At 32.8% G+C, this 22,068-nt stretch overlaps 1 long non-coding RNA gene across 1 annotated transcript in view; it reads right to left on the bottom strand.

Moving 5' to 3' along the window:
- LOC134723163 (uncharacterized) overlaps positions 1 to 22,068 on the bottom strand; it is a 63,787-nt gene that overhangs the window by 39,875 nt on the left and 1,844 nt on the right. The gene's annotated exons all lie outside the window — the stretch shown is intronic.

Raw genomic sequence — 22,068 nt, 5'->3', positions numbered from 1 at the left:
TTGTTTATTGAATAGCCAACCCCATACACTCATACCTATGATCACCTAGGCCTTCATAAAATTATGTCACATATTTATGAAGGTCCATCTTACTTAAGTGTGACGTGTTGAGCATGTTATTTATGAAGGTCCATCTTACTTTAGTGTGACGTGTTGATCATGTTATTTGATATACCATCAAAGAATATAACTTTCCTTGTAACTGTCACCTGGCATTGATTTCATCCCTCCCTTTTAGTAAAGCACATGTAATTCAAGGTTAAATCGTTTGTCATCTGCTGTAGTGAATTTGTTTGTCAATATCTATTTGTTTTCTTAGTCTGGGCCCTGTCTGTCCTTTTGAATGACTTGTTGTTACATCTTGGTTCTATTCTGTATAGTTAGTTATTGATCCTTTAAACATAGATATCATGACCAAGGAACATAACAACTTATTGGAGCTTACAGCAGAATGCATTGCATGTGTAAGTTAAGGTAGAATCTTTGGTTAACTTGCTTGCTAGCTGAACCGTGAAAAAAATATAAGGTTAAACTATCTAACCTCCTTTCAGAGTTGTCTAGTCCTACAGACAGATATATTGATTATCTGTTGGGCTAGTCTACTCTTAAAGGAGGGTAGTTAATAATTACTTCATGGATCAGCTAGCAAGCAAGCTAACCATAGATTCTACCTTAACCTACACACTCAAAGCATTCTGCTGTAATGTTTTTCCTGATTTTGTTTGATAGCTGCCTCATAGATATATATATGAAAAAATATCTTTTTTATACATGTCAATGCAACGGACAGCAGTATGGCCATCCTTTAAACTAGTTTACAATAAATATCTAAACAATAAACATTGGGACTATCCTTATGTAATATTAAACACATTACAATTTTTGAATTTGATGTTTCACTTGGGACATGATATTAGATAGCACAACCCGTTAATCATGTGCAGCTTTATGAACTAATTTTGGAACCAATTCAATTCTAGCTGTCATATCTCACTAGCAGTATCTATACCTATATTTTTATAGCGAAATGGTATAACAGTAGTGGTATATTACATTGCCATTTTATGACTGAAACATGAATGTAGATACCAACGGAAACCATTTAACAATCAAACAATATGCAAAAAGGATATATATCTATAAATTTATATTGTATTTATTCAATAAAATAAGGTAATTGAATACACCATATAGTGCTAACTAAAAGCCTTTTATGTGTTACAGCATTTTTTAACAACAATAGTAAGATCCAATAACGTCATAGATGTTAACAGTGAAAACATTATGTATTATCTAACTTGAAAGTGAGAACAATAAGATCCAACAGTGTATATTATACAACTTTTTATGAAATAAGTACTAGATACTAAATAAATTACTAGTAGAATAATAACTGTCTGAATCATTTATCAGTTAACATATACAACTGAAGAACTCCATGACATTAACCTTATTCTATTCAGCTTCAAAGCTCTATAAAATAAAATAGATTCAATAAACAATGAACATAAACCATTAAGGACATGTATTGATACTTTAGAAACTATTCAATTGTTGTTAAATAAACTGTGGTCAACCATTACTCATTGATACTGATTTCTGTTATAAAAATAAGATGATGTGGTGTGATTGCAAATGAAACAACTATCTACGAACAACCATTTGAGACAGAAGTTAACAACTGCTGTTCTTTCAGCAGTCATTGTCCTTATATCTATTGTTGTTTTTTGGGGTTATCCACTTCATATCCTGATGTCTTGTTGTCTCTGAGTTGCTGTTTATGCAGCATTCATTGTTGTGTCAGTGCCATTCTGAAATCTGTTGTCTTTTAGTGTTGTCCATTTCTTATCCTGATATGTGTTGTTGTCTCTGGGTTGCAGTTCCTTCAGCAGTCATGGTTGCCTCTGTGCTATCCTAATATCTATTGTTGTCTTTCAGATGTCCATTTCTTATCCTGATATGTGTTGTTGTCTCTTGGTTGCTGTTCCATCAGCAGTCATTGTTGCCTCTGTGCTATCCTAATATCTATTGTTGTCTTTCAGATGTCCATTTCTTATCCCGATATGTGTTTTTGTCTATTGGTTGCTGTTCCATCAGCAGTCATTGTTGTCTCTGTGCTATCCTAATATCTATTGTTGTCTTTCAGATGTCCATTTCTTATCCTGATATGTGTTGTTGTCTCTTGGTTGCTGTTCCATCAGCAGTCATTGTTGCCTCGGTGCTATCCTTATATCTATTGTTGTCTTTCAGATGTCCATTTCTTATCCTGATATGTGTTGTTGTCTCTTGGTTGCTGTTCCATCAGCAGTAATTGTTGTCTCTGCTATCCTTATATCTATTGTTGTCTTTCAGATGTCCATTTCTTATCCTGATATGTGTTGTTGTCTCTTGGTTGCTGTTCCATCAGCAGTCATTGTTGTCTCTGTGCTATCCTAATATCTATTGTTGTCTTTCAGATGTCCATTTCTTATCCTGATATGTGTTGTTGTCTCTTGGTTGCTGTTCCATCAGCAGTCATTGTTGTCTCTGTTCTATCCTAATATCTATTGTTGTCTTTCAGATGTCTATTTCTTATCCTGATATGTGTTGTTGTCACTTGGTTGCTGTTCCATCAGCAGTCATTGTTGTCTCTGTGCTATCCTAATATCTATTGTTGTCTTTCAGATGTCCATTTCTTATCCTGATATGTGTTCTTGTCTCTTGGTTGCTGTTCCATCAGCAGTCATTGTTGTCTCTGTGCTATCCTAATATCTATTGTTGTCTTTCAGATGTCCATTTCTTATCCTGATATGTGTTGTTGTCTCTTGGTTGCTGTTCCATCAGCAGTCATTGTTGTCTCTGTGCTATCCTAATATCTATTGTTGTCTTTCAGATGTCCATTTCTTATCCTGATATGTGTTGTTGTCTCTTGTTTGCTGTTCCATCAGCAGTCATTGTTGTCTCTGTGCTATCCTAATATCTATTGTTGTCTTTCAGATGTCTATTTCTTATCCTGATATGTGTTGTTGTCTCTTGGTTGCTGTTCCATCAGCAGTCATTGTTGTCTCTGTGCTATCCTAATATCTATTGTTGTCTTTCAGATGTCCATTTCTTATCCTGATATGCTTTGTTGTCTCTTGGTTGCTGTTCCATCAGCAGTCATTGTTGTCTCTGTGCTATCCTAATATCTATTGTTGTCTTTCAGATGTCCATTTCTTATCCTGATATGTGTTGTTGTCTCTTGGTTGCTGTTCCATCAGCAGTCATTGTTGTCTCTGTGCTATCCTAATATCTATTGTTGTCTTTCAGATGTCCATTTCTTATCCTGATATGTGTTGTTGTCTCTTGGTTGCTGTTCCATCAGCAGTCATTGTTGTCTCTGTGCTATCCTAATATCTATTGTCGTCTTTCAGATGTCCATTTCTTATCCTGATATGTGTTCTTGTCTCTTGGATGCTGTTCCATCAGCAGTCATTGTTGTCTCTGTGCTATCCTAATATATATTGTTGTCTTTCAGATGTCCATTTCTTATCCTGATATGTGTTGTTGTCTCTTGGTTGCTGTTCCATCAGCAGTCATTGTTGTCTCTGTGCTATCCTAATATCTATTGTTGTCTTTCAGATGTCCATTTCTTATCCTGATATGTGTTGTTGTCTCTTGGTTGCTGTTCCATCAGCAGTCATTGTTGTCTCTGTGCTATCCTAATATCTATTGTTGTCTTTCAGATGTCCATTTCTTATCCTGATATGTGTTGTTGTCTCTTGGTTGCTGTTCCATCAGCAGTCATTGTTGTCTCTGTGCTATCCTAATATCTATTGTCGTCTTTCAGATGTCCATTTCTTATCCTGATATGTGTTCTTGTCTCTTGGATGCTGTTCCATCAGCAGTCATTGTTGTCTCTGTGCTATCCTAATATATATTGTTGTCTTTCAGATGTCCATTTCTTATCCTGATATGTGTTGTTGTCTCTTGGTTGCTGTTCCATCAGCAGTCATTGTTGTCTCTGTGCTATCCTAATATCTATTGTTGTCTTTCAGATGTCCATTTCTTATCCTGATATGTGTTGTTGTCTCTTGGTTGCTGTTCCATCAGCAGTCATTGTTGTCTCTGTGCTATCCTAATATCTATTGTTGTCTTTCAGATGTCCATTTCTTATCCTGATATGTGTTGTTGTCTCTTGGTTGCTGTTCCATCAGCAGTCATTGTTGTCTCTGTGCTATCCTAATATCTATTGTCGTCTTTCAGATGTCCATTTCTTATCCTGATATGTGTTCTTGTCTCTTGGATGCTGTTCCATCAGCAGTCATTGTTGTCTCTGTGCTATCCTAATATATATTGTTGTCTTTCAGATGTCCATTTCTTATCCTGATATGTGTTGTTGTCTCTTGGTTGCTGTTCCATCAGCAGTCATTGTTGTCTCTGTGCTATCCTAATATCTATTGTCGTCTTTCAGATGTCCATTTCTTATCCTGATATGTGTTCTTGTCTCTTGGATGCTGTTCCATCAGCAGTCATTGTTGTCTCTGTGCTATCCTAATATATATTGTTGTCTTTCAGATGTCCATTTCTTATCCTGATATGTGTTGTTGTCTCTTGGTTGCTGTTCCATCAGCAGTCATTGTTGTCTCTGTGCTATCCTAATATCTATTGTTGTCTTTCAGATGTCCATTTCTTATCCTGATATGTGTTGTTGTCTCTTGGTTGCTGTTCCATCAGCAGTCATTGTTGTCTCTGTGCTATCCTAATATCTATTGTTGTCTTTCAGATGTCCATTTCTTATCCTGATATGTGTTGTTGTCTCTTTGTTGCTGTTCCATCAGCAGTCATTGTTGTCTCTGTGCTATCCTAATATCTATTGTTGTCTTTCAGATGTCCATTTCTTATCCTGATATGTGTTGTTGTCTCTTGGTTGCTGTTCCATCAGCAGTCATTGTTGTCTCTGTGCTATCCTAATATCTATTGTTGTCTTTCAGATGTCCATTTCTTATCCTGATATGTGTTGTTGTCTCTTGGTTGCTGTTCCATCAGCAGTCATTGTTGTCTCTGTGCTATCCTAATATCTATTGTTGTCTTTTAGATGTCCATTTCTTATCCTGATATGTGTTCTTGTCTCTTGGATGCTGTTCCATCAGCAGTTATTGTTGTCTCTGTGCTATCCTAATATATATTGTTGTCTTTCAGATGTCCATTTCTTATCCTGATATGTGTTGTTGTCTCTTGGTTGCTGTTCCATCAGCAGTCATTGTTGTCTCTGTGCTATCCTAATATCTATTGTTGTCTTTCAGATGTCAATTTCTTATCCTGATATGTGTTGTTGTCTCTTGGTTGCTGTTCCATCAGCAGTCATTGTTGTCTCTGTGCTATCCTAATATCTATTGTTGTCTTTCAGATGTCCATTTCTTATCCTGATATGTGTTCTTGTCTCTTGGATGCTGTTCCATCAGCAGTCATTGTTGTCTTTGTGCTATCCTAATATCTATTGTTGTCTTTCAGATGTCCATTTCTTATCCTGATATGTGTTGTTGTCTCTTGGTTGCTGTTCCATCAGCAGTCATTGTTGTCTCTGTGCTATCCTAATATCTATTGTTGTCTTTCAGATGTCCATTTCTTATCCTGATATGTGTTGTTGTCTCTTGGTTGCTGTTCCATCAGCAGTCATTGTTGTCTCTGTGCTATACTAATATGTTGTGTTGCCTCTGAGTTGCCCTTTATGTCTTGATATGTGTTTTGTCTCTGGGTTGGCTATTTCATGTCTCATTCTGATATGAATTGTTGGCTATGTGCTGTCCATTTCAAATCCTGATGTGTTGTTGGCTCTGTGCTGGGATTTTTTATTTCCTGGTATCTGGTTTTGGCTCAGGGTTGCCATCGTCATATCATGGTATCTGTTGTCTCTTTGATGCGCTCTGATATCTGTTGTCTCTATGCTGTTCTCTGATATCTGTTGTTGGCTCAGAGCCATTATCATCATATAATAATATCTGTTGTCTCTGCTGTGCTTTGGTATTTTGGCTCAGTGCTGTCATCTTCATATCATGGTATCTGTTGTAAGCTCTACGTTGCCATCTTGATATTCTGGTTTCTGTTGTTATCTTTCAATGGAACCCTTCTTACCCTGGTTACAAAAATTGTAGCAGTGAGCAGACCAGGCAGCTTCCCGGGCAGCTTATGGCCAAATATTTGTGATTTTATAGTACATTTTTCTAAACTATCTTACTCAAAAACATGAATTTCTTCCTCTTTGTAGAGGAATTTCAAGATGAAAGCGTCATTGCAGTGTGAGTGTACTCTAGCTTTTTAACATTGATTATCACTAAAATCAGTAACATATCTTTACATTACTAGCAATGCCTAACTAACATAAACTTTCATATCAAAACTTTTTAAATCTATCTAATTAACCACCTTTCAATGCACATTCATATAAAAATTTTCATTGGACAAGAGAATATTATCCCATCCATGCAATTGTAAAGAGTATTAAATAGTACAATTGATCCTTCCTTAGCGACAAGCTAAAATCTGAACACATTTAACACCTCATCATTTACAGATTTCTGTCAAACATATTACATTAAATCCATGTCAAATTGATCATCATGATCTCAACTGGACAGGTAGTCAAACACCTGTATCGATAGGTTTATCAATATACAAACATGGGTAATCTCCCCTGGATTGTATTCCTTGACAACATATCTTACTGAAGTACCTGATATCATTGCTAGCACTTCAAATTTACAGTTTGTTTTCTTATAAGTATTTAAGCAAGGTCTAATAGATAAATTATTTACACCTCTGTACTGGAGGGTTATTATTTAGTTATCTTTCTTTGGATGATCATTACTTATAGTTACTTATAGTTAATATGAATCTTTATGGTTACGTTGAAGGTACAAACTCTAGTTTACCTCTATGATGTACTAAATAATAGCTGAGAAAGTCTTTTTCACCAAGTTCACAATTTAACTGCTTCAACAAGTTCATTAAATATGCCTGCTTTCTGATTTTGGTAATTTGTTACTGAAGAATAAATGGAAGGATATCTATATAGTTTAAATACTTGACATAATTGGGAAATGTTAATTTAAAGGATGTATTAAGTCCGATTTAAAGGATGTATTAAGTCCGATTTAAAGGATGTATTAAGTCCGATTATCCAAAACTCTGCAAACAAAAAATCAACCAGAATGTAGTTTAATTTTAGGGGATTGTGTCACTTTGAAAAGCCATTTCAGTCAGATTCGTTTAGCTATGATACATGTACAAAATTGTTAAAATTAACTCTGTAATTATGTCTTAATCAATGCATAGAGGAAATTAAAGATAAAATTGTACCTAAGACAAAAGAAACATATTCAATTCATTGTTACATCTTATGACATGACTATGAGGTAAAACAAATACCTATCAATAGATTAAAGCATATATAATGTTTGGGAAAACTTCTTAGAAGGACAGACCAGTTAGAGTGCAAAGCTTTATTTCCCTCTTGCTTCTCCAATGACTATAAATCACAATAAATAGCCAAGCAGCCAAGAACAGATAGATGTTTTTTTAATTTATTATTTTTGGTGTTTGAACACCACTTTCAAGCACAGCTTTTGGGCTATTTTGTGATGGCCAGTTTTTATTGGTGGAGGAAGCCAGAGGAAACCACTGACCTTCACAATCCTAATCAATTTAGATTGGAGTCTAGGTCTAGTGCACTGCACAAGCGGGTTTGAACCCACAATCTCAGTGTTGACTGCCTAGTGATAACAGTGGTAAACTACTTAGACCACTCAGCCACTGAGGCCCCTGGACAGATGGACAAATTGTCTATGATGTTCATATAAAATAGAACACATAACAATGATATCTTCAAAAGGAGAAAAAAAAAATATATGGCAAGTTCTAAATAACTCTTGTAACAGACAAATTGTAAGAGATTTTATATTTTACCACCAACACCCAAACATCTGACATCAATATCTAAATATAATACTAATTCAAGGGACCACTCCAACCTGTGTGAATAGCACAACCAATATAGACTAAAAAGCCAGATTAAATGTAAATGAAAATCTGAGGGAGTTGACATGAAGTTTTTCCTTATCATTCCTGACTTTATACATAACTTGAATTTGTTAAGCAGCATGGAGCCAAAGGCATCAACAGTCTGACATCCCTAATAAGATTAATATCATCCAAATAAAATAAAAAGACCTCTAGTATGAGTCAAATATAAAAACCATAATTCAATTTATATATAAAAAAAAGATTAATTCATTGTGATTTAATAATCAATTTCATTGCCAGTTTTAAGCTTTTTGTCGCTTGCAGACATGCAACTGGCAGAGACAAACAAATCCAGATTTTTCAAATTCATTTATACGTAGAAATATGGATAAAAATTCACAAACATGTATACTGTATTCAATATAAATCACGATGTGTTACATAGAAAATGGAATTTCCATCATTATATGATAGACAGTTCTACTGTTAATCAATAGAAAATAGAGTCGGCAGAATCGTGTCGGTAGTTCTGTTTTTAATGAAAAGCAACTAGATGATGTAACACAGGTATTCAAAGTCAGAATCAAAATCATACTTCTAGAATTACACTTTCTTTGAAAATTGAATTAGACCAAAGTTAGAATCAAAGCTATACATGAACTAATTTCTAGAATTACAATGTCTTTGTAAGAGGATTTTGACCTACCTATTTCTGCAGGTTTACATAGAAATGTCAATAAGCTGTGTTGATTTATTGTTGGTCTTTTAACGCCACTTTTAAGCACCACTTTTGGGCTATTCTGTGGTGACCAGTTTTTATTGGTGGAGGAAACAAGAGTGCCCAGAGAAAACAACCAACCTTCAATAGGAAAACAGACAATCCTAGGCAATTAAGATTGGAATCAAGTGCACTGGCACAAGCTGGGTTCGAACTCACAAACTCAGTGTTGACTCACTGTTATTGATTCAATAAGCAGTGTTGAGTATTGATAGGTAGTTTCTCATCATCTATGATACCTGTGTAGATCACAGCACATCAAGAAGCAATTAGTTTGACAAGATTGAAATCCCCTATAGTTGAAACACTTCTCAATAACATCCCTATATGTTAAACACTCCTCAAAAAGAATACTTATATATATATATATATAAATATATAAGCCGACATTAAATAGGAAGTGAAATTCGGTTCGTTAATAAAATTCCGTAAGATATATACAATTACCTCCTGACGTTACGTCACAAATTGTTACTATAACATAACGTCACAAGTCGTTACTATTAACCATAACAATTCTGTCTGATGAACCGCAGGAGATGCGGTGAAAGCGCTTACAGAAACAATATTCGATTTATGATGTGATTTTTTGTGTTTTTATTTTTTAAACTATAAATATATATATATGTTAATCAATATTCAATGATGTGACTTCATACTGGAGTAAATAGTGATAAAAACCCTACCCAGTTTATGTAGACTTGTAGTACAAAATATCAAACTTACAAAGACTTGATCTAAAACTTATCTTGTAAACAAAAAACAAAAACCAATCCTTGCTTTACACTTAACCATCTCAACTTGTTGCAATTTTTATCATGAGGTATAGGACAATTTTAACATGCAAACATATTATCTTGGAATCATCTGTGAGAAATTTTCTGAAGTAAAACTTTCAAAGGAGTATCTATAAAAAATACATCTGAAATAAAGAAACAGCAACACGAAATCAAAAGATAACTAAGTACAATCCTATAATTAATCATGCAGAAAGAGACGGCTATCAAAAATGTTGTCCCTGATGTAAATTCTATAATGGCACTTCTATACCCATAAAAAAATCTTCATAATATAGTTAGAACAAATTCTGCCTTGATTTCTGTCCATCCTGCAGATCTAAGGTTCTGTTTACAGGATAAGCTTAAAAGCCATTATAACGTGTTAGATTTATAAAAGTACAGGGAACACTGATATTATCTCGTACATTACCACTGTAACAGTAAACGATATAACCAAGAACGTGTGATTGTATGTTTCTATTCTTACTAATGTGGTGTGAAAATTACGTCCGATCAAAGTCAACAATAAGTTTGTTGATAGTATCGGTTGCAAAACATGCATTATCTAGTATGTAATTTGTCACTTGAAATAAATGGAATTATTTAATTACTGTAACTTCAAACTATTTGAGAAAAGTAGAGAAAAACATATATGGTGATTTAACAAGTTTATAAAAGCAGAGAAAAACATATTTGATGATTTAACAAGTTTATAATATGTAGATAGATACATGTTAATTTCTTTTCAATGTAATTATTATACTCGCTCTCACGTAAAATAGCAAAATATTTCATCGGCGGGAGATGATATCATCAAGTTTATGGATGGTAATTGCCTTCCTATGGGACTTAATTTCACAACAAGTCACAATCTATATTCTTTGTATGTAATAAAAGATAAGGCAATATGCAATGGCACTGAATTCTATCAAAACCAATCAATACAATCGCCAGGGAATATACCAATATCAAGCATTCTGCTTTTCATATTTTTTCTACGAATGTTTATATTGGCAATTGGACTAACAGTTTGTTTATGGACAGTTCTTTATCTACTCAAAATGACATAAGTCTAGCGAGGTAATTGGCCAGGTCTCTATTGATTTCTACATATAAAGTTTTGCTCCTATGTTTTATCAGGACAGTTTATTACTGTTATAACTTGTTTTTGAGGTAATAACTTTGTAATTATTTTATCACAGAAAACCAATGTCTCAATTGAGTCATAAAAATATAGTTGTCTAATGTCTTTACTGAACAGCCATGACAATGTGTCTATTTCAATTAATTTGAGATCATAAAGATTCAAATTGTACAAAAGTCCAGTGGAATAGTACAACTCAGCAGTCTACACAAAAACCTTATCCAACTACTAGTACAAAGACCAATATTTCTCATGTGTATCAATAAAGATTGCAAATGCTTACTCATTTGGAAATGTCTAACTATCCTAGGACATCACACTTATAACTATTGGTGCTCTTTGCAGTCTGTGATCTTGTAGACCAGGACCATTATTTTTCAAAACAAAAACACATTTTGTTTGAAAAATGGAGATTTGTTTTTTACCAAAGAACATTGATGATCATTGATAAACTTCTATTTTTTTCATGTTTTCATTTTTAGGTAAATCACGGATTTGAAATATTTGGGTTAATAAAGCTGATCAATAAATCTTATTCTAATCATAAAAATGTAAATGGTATTGTTGGCAGAGTTTGTATTATTTCCTGTATTTAGTAAGTATTGAAGGATAAAATAAGAATTTTAAGTAGAATTAGAACAATGGATATATGTCTTAAGACTAATGTCTTAATTGTAAATATCTATGGAATAAATTAACACAACTCTTAATTCATTTTTGGATCCAAGGCCAAAAAGAAGCTTTGTCACACCCTCCCACTTTAGAACTTCTCGGTAGATCTTTGTAAAAAAGAACATTAAGCAGAAATAGTATGAATTAATCCCCAATAAATCATGATCAGCTATTGTTAATCCATGTTAAACTAGAAACAACTAGCATTCAATAGAAATGCACAAATCAACCATTTAAGAGCCTCGTTTGAACTTATTACTTTCATTAACTGCGATTCAAATCATATAAAAATAATTTCATTTTGCCGAATCCCTTTGAAATCTCACATTATAGAGTATTATTTTTTTATTTAGTGACAAAATGACAAATTTCACGATTAAAATGAAAAATGATAGAAATACAGTATGATGGACAAAGAAACATTAAAACAGCTATCAATATTTAGTAATGAATGGAATAACAATAGAACTGCAGTTTACTGGCGTGAATCTCTGCACGATATTTTTTATTATTGGTCATTTTTCACTTTTATTGTTTGCCTACTGTGTAATCATGTGAAAATTGAGTTGTAGGAAAGGGAATAGACTCTTTTAATAATTAATGATACAATTTCAGTCAAAGCTTTTAATCAACATCTATCCTACTGTTTTATTGTCTATTGATGTTTAAAGAAACTTTCCCGTATAGAACCTTGTACTTATTGCCTTCGCACATGCATCTTGATAAATTGGCCTTCAATTGATAGACTTGGGTCTAATTATTTATGGACATTAGATATTTATGATGTGAACCACTTATTGTTTTGACACATGACATATTTTGTCTCAAATTACATTTATAGTACTGTCTTTATTTTTATCATTTTTCTGGGTTACATCCCCTTTGAATATAACTTTTGAAAATATCCAAAATCGATTGTAATTTACAAGAATATTTGGGTAAATCCTTTATTTACAACTTCTTCCCTGAGTATGCCCTTACATTCAAACAGCTCTCTTCTAAGTGGTCATTAAAAATCAAAATATAATCTCAGCGTGCTGTTTTTCAGTTTTGCTGTAATTTGTAAACATGTCTCTATTATTGTTATCAAAATAATGTCAAATGATCTAAAATTGATAAAAATCATCATATTAAGCAAATAACTCTAATATGGAATCTGGACAATTTGAAATGTCAGATCATCACAAGTTTTTAAGTGTGTATTATATTCCTAGTGGTAATGTTGGTTGATGAACCTCATCACAAACTAAGATCTAGGACTTGAAGAAAATTCATATCTGATTTAAAATTTTTAACTAGTTTGGCAGTTTTGAAAATTAAGATCGTAAACGTTTCAACAAAAAAACAAATAATGGATACAAAGGTTATTCAAGGACAATAACCCTTATAAACAGTCAAGGCCATGTGAAGTTTTTCTCTCCCCAGTTTTGGCAATAAATTTGTTTTGTAGAGTTACTTAATATCTACAATACCGGTAGTTTTTAAATAACAGGTGAACCATTTATATTGCTCAAAATTGTTATTTAAAGGAAATTAGTCCTGAAAGCATCTTAAATTTTAGACATTTTGCAGTTTATTTATTTAAACTTCTCCTGACAACATATTTTGTTCTCAAACTTCATAGTTTTTCTTTTAAATTACCTTTTTATATTCCAGGTTAAGTTCAATGCGTCTTGAGGCTGACATTTTAACATACCGGTAAATGGTTTAAGCACATTGCCTTTATTAAGGTTAAAGGTGGCATCCATATAAACAAATAATCAATGGTGATTCTAGAGCAGGAAATGCAATGAATAGAGAATATAATTGTTAAATAGATCTATAAGAGACTTATGTTGAATGAATATCAATCTATATAAGAGAATTATATCATATAAAGAAATGATCATTATAACTATTTGTATGGATCTTCTGTCCCAACTGTCATTCGAAACCTGAGAATCGATTCCTGGGTATAAAATCTCCAAGTTCGTCCAATTAATTCTCAACTTACAATCAAAGTCATGACAGATTTAACAGAAGCAAATTAATATCGCATTAAAATGCTACATTCTGTCACTAACTTAATGTGAATTTTATGCAAAATAAATACCAACATTGTATTTTCCATTGCGTAATAAACAGCAAGTTTTGTTACGATGTTGCCTGAGCAAGCCGAAAATAAACAATTGTTGTTGATGGTTAAACATTGGATAACCAAATGCAATAATTACCAATTTGTCCATCTATAGAATTCTAATCATTGAAATCATTGAAAGAATTACGTTAGCCTTCGATAATGGAATAAAGAATTTAAATATAATAATAACATTGTTTGCATTCTGTAATCGGCAAACAAAAAACTGACAATACTGATGCATTAAATTTCATTTATTTCACAACGAAAACACAATAATGATGAACATCAAATAGAATTTTTATCCACGAAAAAGATAAATTGCATAAAAATAATAGCTTCCTTGCTTGCTTCCTATAAAAGATGAATGTTATTAGTTGAAGGAAATAATTATCCTATTTCATTAAGACAAATCTGTATCATGCAGATAGTGTTTCTGTTATAAAGATAATTTGTATTTCAATTAATGTATCATCCATTGTGTTTGAAATTTTCCAAAGTTTTATGCGTCTTGCAATTAAAAGGAGATTTTATTGCCTACAACTGAAACACAGCATGGTCTGGTAACTTTTATTTTAACAATAAATCCAATATTTTCATCTTTATGCTTAAGTGTTTTGTCTTTACATAAGTTTTCTTAGCTTAGTTTATGTTGTGTAACAATGACAAGACCTTGAATCCATACATGCACTCGCATCTTTTTGACCGAAAACAAAATTTGCTAGTTCTTTTAATCTTAGCTTACAACATGAGTAGTTTTGCTCATTGACCTTGACCTAAAGTTGTTCACATCTTTGTCCATTTATCATTTTGAATAAATGTCTCATTGGCAATCATTACATTATTTTAGAGTATAAACCTTTTTTTATTCCTGTATTGACAATCATACCACACCATAGTCTTACTTAATCTGAGTTTAACTTATTGTTCTTTCCATAATCCTAGGGAGGAGACAATCATACCACAATGTAACCATACCCCCAGGGGGGTTCATTGGATTCAGACGACCCAGTACCCCACCTCCTTGAAACCAAATAAGCACTGTTAAAGTAAACGTTCTGATCAAATTGTGACTGTTAAAGTCGAGTTCATGAGTCCAAACCCCCCCCATTGATATTCCTAGTTAAGAGCCTGGTAACTGTGAAAAAATTGGGTCAAATAAAAATCTATTCTCAGTTATAAATTGCAATACAACATATGTCAAATAATTATTCTTATAAGGGAATAATATCATCACAATAATAATAAATACCAATTAGAAATTCTTACAAACTCAATCCATGTTACCAGTTTTATTCTAATACAAGAAACATGTCAACGTTAATTTCAATGACAATAGTATCGATCTAGTTCTAAAAGATTGGTGTAAAACTTATCACTGGCCACAATACACATAATTATAGGTCTGTCATTGCCAGTTTCTTGTTCATTGATTGAGGTCAACAGAACCAGGACAATTATAGAAATACAACATGCTTTTACACTTTGTCGATATCCGCTGCAAATGTCCGATCTGATAAAGCTTATTACCAGTAACTAGATCTAAGGAGGATGGATGACAGTCAGGTTCTTTAATCTTATATTTTACTAAGATATAAAGGCATCAGAGAGAAATAAATAGTGGTATTAGTTCTAAAAAACATTACCTTTGCTTTAGCAGGTAAAAGATTCAAATAGAAGGGGCCATAGTGGGTGTTTGCCCAATATCACTTCGCTTAAAAATCAGAGATTTTCTGTCAGTTTCATTGAAAGTTTTTAATTCTCTTTCTTCAACTTGTATTCTATAATTTATTATATAGGGTTATTGCATGAATATTGGGGAATATTGTCCTGAGAAGAATGTTATATTGCACGAGCTTGCCAGTGTAATACCGGTATATGTTCTACGAGGGACAATATTGTATACTTATTGACTGGGTATGAGTGGAATAGTATGTTTACTGTCCCGAGGAGCAACTATTGTTTTGAGGCCTAGCCTACGGCAATTGTTGTATCTGAGGGACAATAAACTTACTATTCCACTCATACCCAGTCAATAAGTGTTTTTATTATATCGAAAAAGACAACAAACAATAAATGGCAGTGATAAATCAACTATGGTAATATTAAAAAGAAGAAACCATATCACAACTTTTACCTTATAGATATGTTCAAATTCTAAGGCTATGTCTTGCACCGACATCAACCCTATACTAAATACAATAGGTAAAACATGATGTTATTTGCAAAATCCTCAAATCGCCTAGTTGCATTTAAGATTCAGCGAAATATGATGCTTGCAGTCAAATAGTTTCACCCAGGTTCAGGGCTCGACATTAACGTTTGTCCGATTGTCCGGGACAAGTGGACACAGGTGTCGGGCAAGTACATTCACCATACTACTTGTCCGATGGGACAAGTGAAAAATCAAGGTCAGATAAAAATAGATCAAATTCAAGACTTATACATTCCCACAAATATGAATGATTGTTTTATTGATTATACTTAATGAAATAATTATTCATTGATTGAACTAGAGACATATAAAACTTGTATAATATGTCTCTGATTAAGTATTGAACATGCTGGCAGCCATTGACCATGGGGATATAAGTAAGGGGAAAGAAACCAATGTTAATGTATCTAATTAGTATAAGCTTCCTTGAATTAGGAGCACCTCCATGTGGAGTTTTACCTAAACTTTAAAATATTAAATTAAAGTATGTTTCATTTGATTTTGCTTTTATGCATAACAATACATTAAAAGAGGTTTTATTTGATAAGATCTATGATATAAAAATTTAAGATGAAACAAAAAAAAAAAAAAAAATTCTAAAAACTAAAGGCAGATTTTTTAGTGAAATGTGTATGTACTTCATGATCATATATCAATGTATATACAAATCAAAATAAATTGTTAAAGCTTGTTTTGACATCATCAATAAATTAAAAAGGTTTACTCATATACATGTTCAAGGTGGCCAGGTGTATTTACATCCTTGGTTTAACCCATACCACTACTAAAGAATGAATAGGTCCATAGGGGAACGTAGTGGTTTGGGAAGAAATGATGATTTAATGATTGACAAATGATAATGACATTGAGTCAGAGAACACAGTCTTGCAAAAAAACTTTCATTCTGAAATAATGAAATGTATTTTGATGCGGTATTCATATAACATTACAAAATGCTCCTTTTATTGGGTACAATCAAAGCCCAAGTGTTATTATTGCATAAATCATCAATATGTTAGATTTTCAATTATGAATTCGGACAAGTAAGTTAAGAGTTCGGACAAGCTGATTTTATTACCACTTGTCCGAAGGGACAAGTTAGAAAAAATGTTAATGTAGAGGCCTGAGGTTCAATACTTGGAAATTTTTGCCCGGTCCAATAGTTCAAAGATTGTATTTTCAAGATAGTGAGAATATGGTGTACTTATTTTATATAGAAAATGATAACTGAGGTATAATAATATCAATTATTTTCATAGGTAATGACTATCACAAAAGATGTGCAAAAAATGGTTTAAGTGGATATCAAAACTTCATAAGTCAAAGACAAATTGACAATGCCATGGCAAAATAAAAAGACAGATTGATAATCCCATAACACCATGGCAAAAACAAATAGATAAACAACACTCTTAAAAACACAACACATGAAACTAAATACAGAGCTATACCAACCCCATACACAAAATTAGGTCAATTTCAGGTTCTCTGCTGCTTCAGAAAGGTAAGCATATTCTGCCCCATTTATGGCACTGATCATGTTGTTGATGGAAGTACAAATTGGTGATCTCATGGTCTTTTCAGTGATTTCAGATTTAGGAAAAAATCAAGCAAGATGTCCATGATATATGATGAACCATAGAAGAAAATTCATATATATAAATACAGAACTGTGTGGCATTTTAGATAAGACTGTAAATAAATTCTTTCTCAGATATTCTTTTAAATGATTCAATTTTACTAAATATAGACCAAGGTAAGTATACTATTGCCAATAGAGTAACCTTGACTGGCAAAAATCAGTTAAATGAATACATTTTTGTAGTAAACATCAAACTTGAACAGTAATACACTTTAGATACCTTGAAGGGAAATCCAAATCCTGTATATGTAACAAGGTTATTTGATCTGGTACTTTTCTCTGACAGTTTCCCTGCAGGAACTGTAACTGAAATAAGAGGTATTTTTACACATGAATCATGAGGAGATATCATCAAATTCTCCCCGAATCAGTTTAACTTTAAATCTGAATAACGTCTAAATGAACCAATATTACGATCCTTAAAAGTTAACTAGATTTTTTGTAATCAACAGAAAAACTTGACAGAGTGATACATCATTACGGAGCTAAAGAAAAAAAATTGAAATAAAAATTAGTCAGAATTCCGACGCAGGCTTTTACTGTTAATTAACCTCTACAATTCTCATAAAACCACTATTTGCATTGTAATTCTCAATCATACTTTCACCACTTGATGGTATTTGACAGTTTCAATTATCTCCTACCGCCAAAAAATTGTCATGTCACCACCGTGTAACGACAATTCAAACAGTGAGATGGTCTCCACCTTCCTGTCAATCTAATTATCGTGGAACAGTACGAAAAACTCAACAGTAACATAACACTGGCCTCTCCAGGGGAAATTCTGAAGGAATGAAGGAATGAGAAATTGAAGGTTTCAAAAGCTGGAGTCTTCTTAGATCATGACACAAGCGATGGAGTTGTAGCCGAGATAATTCACGCACCGATCAAAATTGACAGATCTGTCGCATTTCATATCGTAGTCTTTTCAGAAAAAACGCAACAGTGCATACTAACACCTTTTACCAGAATTCTTAATTATAGATACATGTATAATAATCATACATTCTTTTGTTGTTTGACACAAGCTGAATGCAATAAACAAATTATCGTAGTTTTACACAGTCTCATCAGACTTTGAGGATTCAATAGAAGGATAAAGTTTAATTGGAAAGAGATGTCCTTCACTATATTACATACACCATGTAATAAAAGGCTTTGTTATAGCTGTCACAATAACATTATAACTGCAACTAATACAACATAATGGCTATTTTATTGGAAAATGTGTCTTTTGAATTCATATAATGGCTTCACATAAAGATTTCAAAATACAACTAAGTTGTCTTCACCAAAATTAAACTTGTCAATATAATACAAGATTAAAATCTTTGATGTCCCCAGAGCCTTTCCTATAAATTAAACTGGGAATTTAATTTGTTCAGCAGCATGGAGTTCTTTCAGCCTTAAATTTCTCAAATCAACTGGGTACTGAAGTGGTAAATTATAAAACAATTATTAGTCCAGTTTCATTTTGATTCTTTTTATAATACATCGCAAATTCTTCAGATGGAATGAAACAATTTTACAACCTTTCTGTTCAGATGATAAGAATTACAAATATTTTACTCATTGTTGAAGATTTTGCTGTGACCTATAGTTGTAAATTTTCTATATATACATTGACATACGTCATGCATAAAAACATCAAAATTATAATTTTAGTTGATAGGGGAGTTTAGGGGATGGGGAGAGGTGCTAGGGGTCAAGTGGTCTAAATATATCATCTAGTAAGTTTAGTTTAAACATATTTATTGAAAGTGGCTTGGGAAACAAGTTTTGTTTATATAAATCCCTTTCCACTTTGCGGGTGGGAGTGCAGCTTTGTAGCGGCATTAGCCTGCCCTCTACACAGGTATCTTTAACATGCAAGAGCCAAGAGATATGGCTCTCTCTTAACACAGGTCAGCCATTTATCATCCCCTTCCGACAAACTATTATCGTTTCCTCAAGACCATACTCACAAATGGTGTCAAGGGAGAGCCAAAAATTCAGTCCCTTAAATTTTCATCCCTGAAAAGGGATATTAAAGGGAATCGAACATAGCTATGGGAAACAAAAATGAGGTGCTCAATGCCATTAGGTGACCAAAACTACGTTAAAATTCAGTTGAACTCCAGTCACTTGTTTCTAAAGGAGGAGTTGAGGATACAATCAATTATTATTGGAGGGCTTTTATTTATGTGAATAATTGTAATGGATGAATATTGCAATAATAAGAGCTCCAAGTCTGATACATGAAGCATAGACATATATGCAAGTTTTCAAAATCGCAAAATTTGCAATAGTTTGAACATCATCTTTTGTCTTTTCTTGAAAAATTGCATTAATAAATGCACCCAACAATTCCTAAAACAACAATGTATAAATTGTACCACTACACATCCAACTCTGTACTAACCAAGGGAATTATATAACTGCTGATTCTACCAGAAATGCTGAGTTATTTCAATGAATGTCATTGTTTTACTCTCTTCCAATTGGAATGGGAACAATAATACAGTTAATCATTTAGACTGCTGTATACCTAATTAACTTATAATCCTAGGAGATCTACTTTGAACAAAACTTGAATGTTAAAAATCCAATATAAAATATATGAATGCAAGTCTGTATGTTCCCCAATACACCTATTATCCATATGCCTTATGTAATAATCCCTATCTACATGTAATAACTCTCCTTTTTATGGAACAAACTTTTCCAAGATATCCTAAAAAAGTCAATTTATTCAGGGCGTGATATCATTTCTTTAGAAAATCGTTAAGATAGTAGACTCCAGGGCCCCTTCACAAAGACGTATGCAATAGATACAGCTTTTAATAAAGAAATATAATCTCTATCAAAGGGGAAAGAACCAAACGTCTTTCTGGCATGTAAATGATAATGTGTTCTTCATGAAATTTCAAGTTCTGAACAATTTGCTTCCTACTTGTAGAAAAAAACAAGGAACTGCTTGGAGAGGCTTGGCATGAGAGCATTATTTAATTCTAAACGTGTTTCCATTCTACTTAAACATAATGTATCGCAGGACAAATTATATGTAGTTAACATGCCACAATTTAAAACTAAATATGATGCTGGTTGGTAATTGTGTTTGTCTGGTAAGTACATGTTAGAGTCATGACAACCAAACTGAGAGCAGTATATACAAATTCTCCTTATACTTTTATGATGAACAAACACTGAACAGTTAACCACAGATTCAGGATGGGTATAGAAGATATTATATATATAGTAAACCCTTTCCAATAGAATGGAATAGAAACCATTTAAAAGACCAGGAGTTTTATAAAAGATAGCAAATGCTTAATCCTTAAATAACACTCATTTTATATGGAAATTGTACTAGGATAAATACAAAGTATTTTTTAATAATTACATTAGATGTATGTTTCATTATAATACGTTATTCTGATTGGCTAATTGCACATCACATGTTATACCGTAAGCAATTGCATGAGACAATAACATTTCATTCATGATGACACAAGGTCCCACAATAAACTTAAAGTGCACAGGTGAATTTAAGAATTAAACTTCATGAAAATCGTGTTTTTATAATCCTAGCTAAAAAATGTAATTATAAGTATTGAATGCTTCTTTTTGTAACTTTATAGGGTTGTAAAAGCGTTGACCGTGCGTACATTTTAGAAGCTTCCGCGCTTCATACAAAATGTACTTCGGTCAACGCTTTTACACGCCAATAAATTTACATAAAGAAGCATTCAATTCTTAATAACAACAACAAAAATTGAAATACAAAACAGATTTTCAAAGAATTTCCTGAATCATTTATGGAAATTGTATCCCATGATTCCCTTTTACCTTGATTTTCAAATATTCTGTTCCAACTCTTTGATAATACTATCATGCAGGGGTGTGGAAATGCTATGCCCGACTCGCCCGACTCGTACATTTGAACAACCGGACAAGTAATTATTTTTGTCTTGGTTGCCCGTGGACAAGTAAAAAAATATACAAGACAAAGTTCAAATCCAACAAAAACATAAAATAAATTTCAAAACGTATAAAGATGTTTAATTTATGTAAAAGAAACCAATGTTCAGCAAGTAAAAACATCAATGTTCATGACGATAAATATTACATTATACCGGAAATAGATCGCTTACCAAAATAAATTAAAAAAAGTATGCGAACCCGAGTCGCGTAACATTGCCATTGGCTTTGTCCTTTGACCCGGGATCGTCGATTAGGTTTTATCCATCATTTACCGGAAGTGTCATTTCCTTAAATTTTGTATCGAGATTCAGATTGATAAATACTTAATAAAAAGCTGGGCAAGCAAGACAAAAAGAGTCATGAGTCGAGTAGAAAACCTTAAATGCAAATGGAGGACACAGAGTATTTAAAAAAAAAAACGGAAGCGAGAATTTCAGACATCGTGAATATCAAATTGCCCCTGGTTATCCTGGAAAATAAATTAAGTTTTTGTCTTATTTATACATGAAAGATCAACATTATTTGTTGTCAAAGTGGTAAAAAGAAGACTGAAGGGACGCTTTAATTGCCCATCAAGACAATAATAAATAATCACGAAAAAAAGAAGTGTGTCAGTTGAGAGAAACACCACAAAATCAATAGTTTATCTATTATTTAGTTTATATTTCTTCAATCGCTGTCCTCAAATTTAGTATATTACTGGCTTTAATTTTATTCAAAAACTGCGGCAAAATTGTCCTTTTATACATGTCATTTCATTGGTTGGTTTGCTGTTAGGT

The sequence above is a fragment of the Mytilus trossulus genome, chromosome 6 (assembly GCF_036588685.1).
Source record: "Mytilus trossulus isolate FHL-02 chromosome 6, PNRI_Mtr1.1.1.hap1, whole genome shotgun sequence".
Lineage (NCBI taxonomy): Eukaryota > Metazoa > Mollusca > Bivalvia > Mytilida > Mytilidae > Mytilus > Mytilus trossulus.
This window is presented reverse-complemented; position numbering and strand designations above follow the sequence as displayed.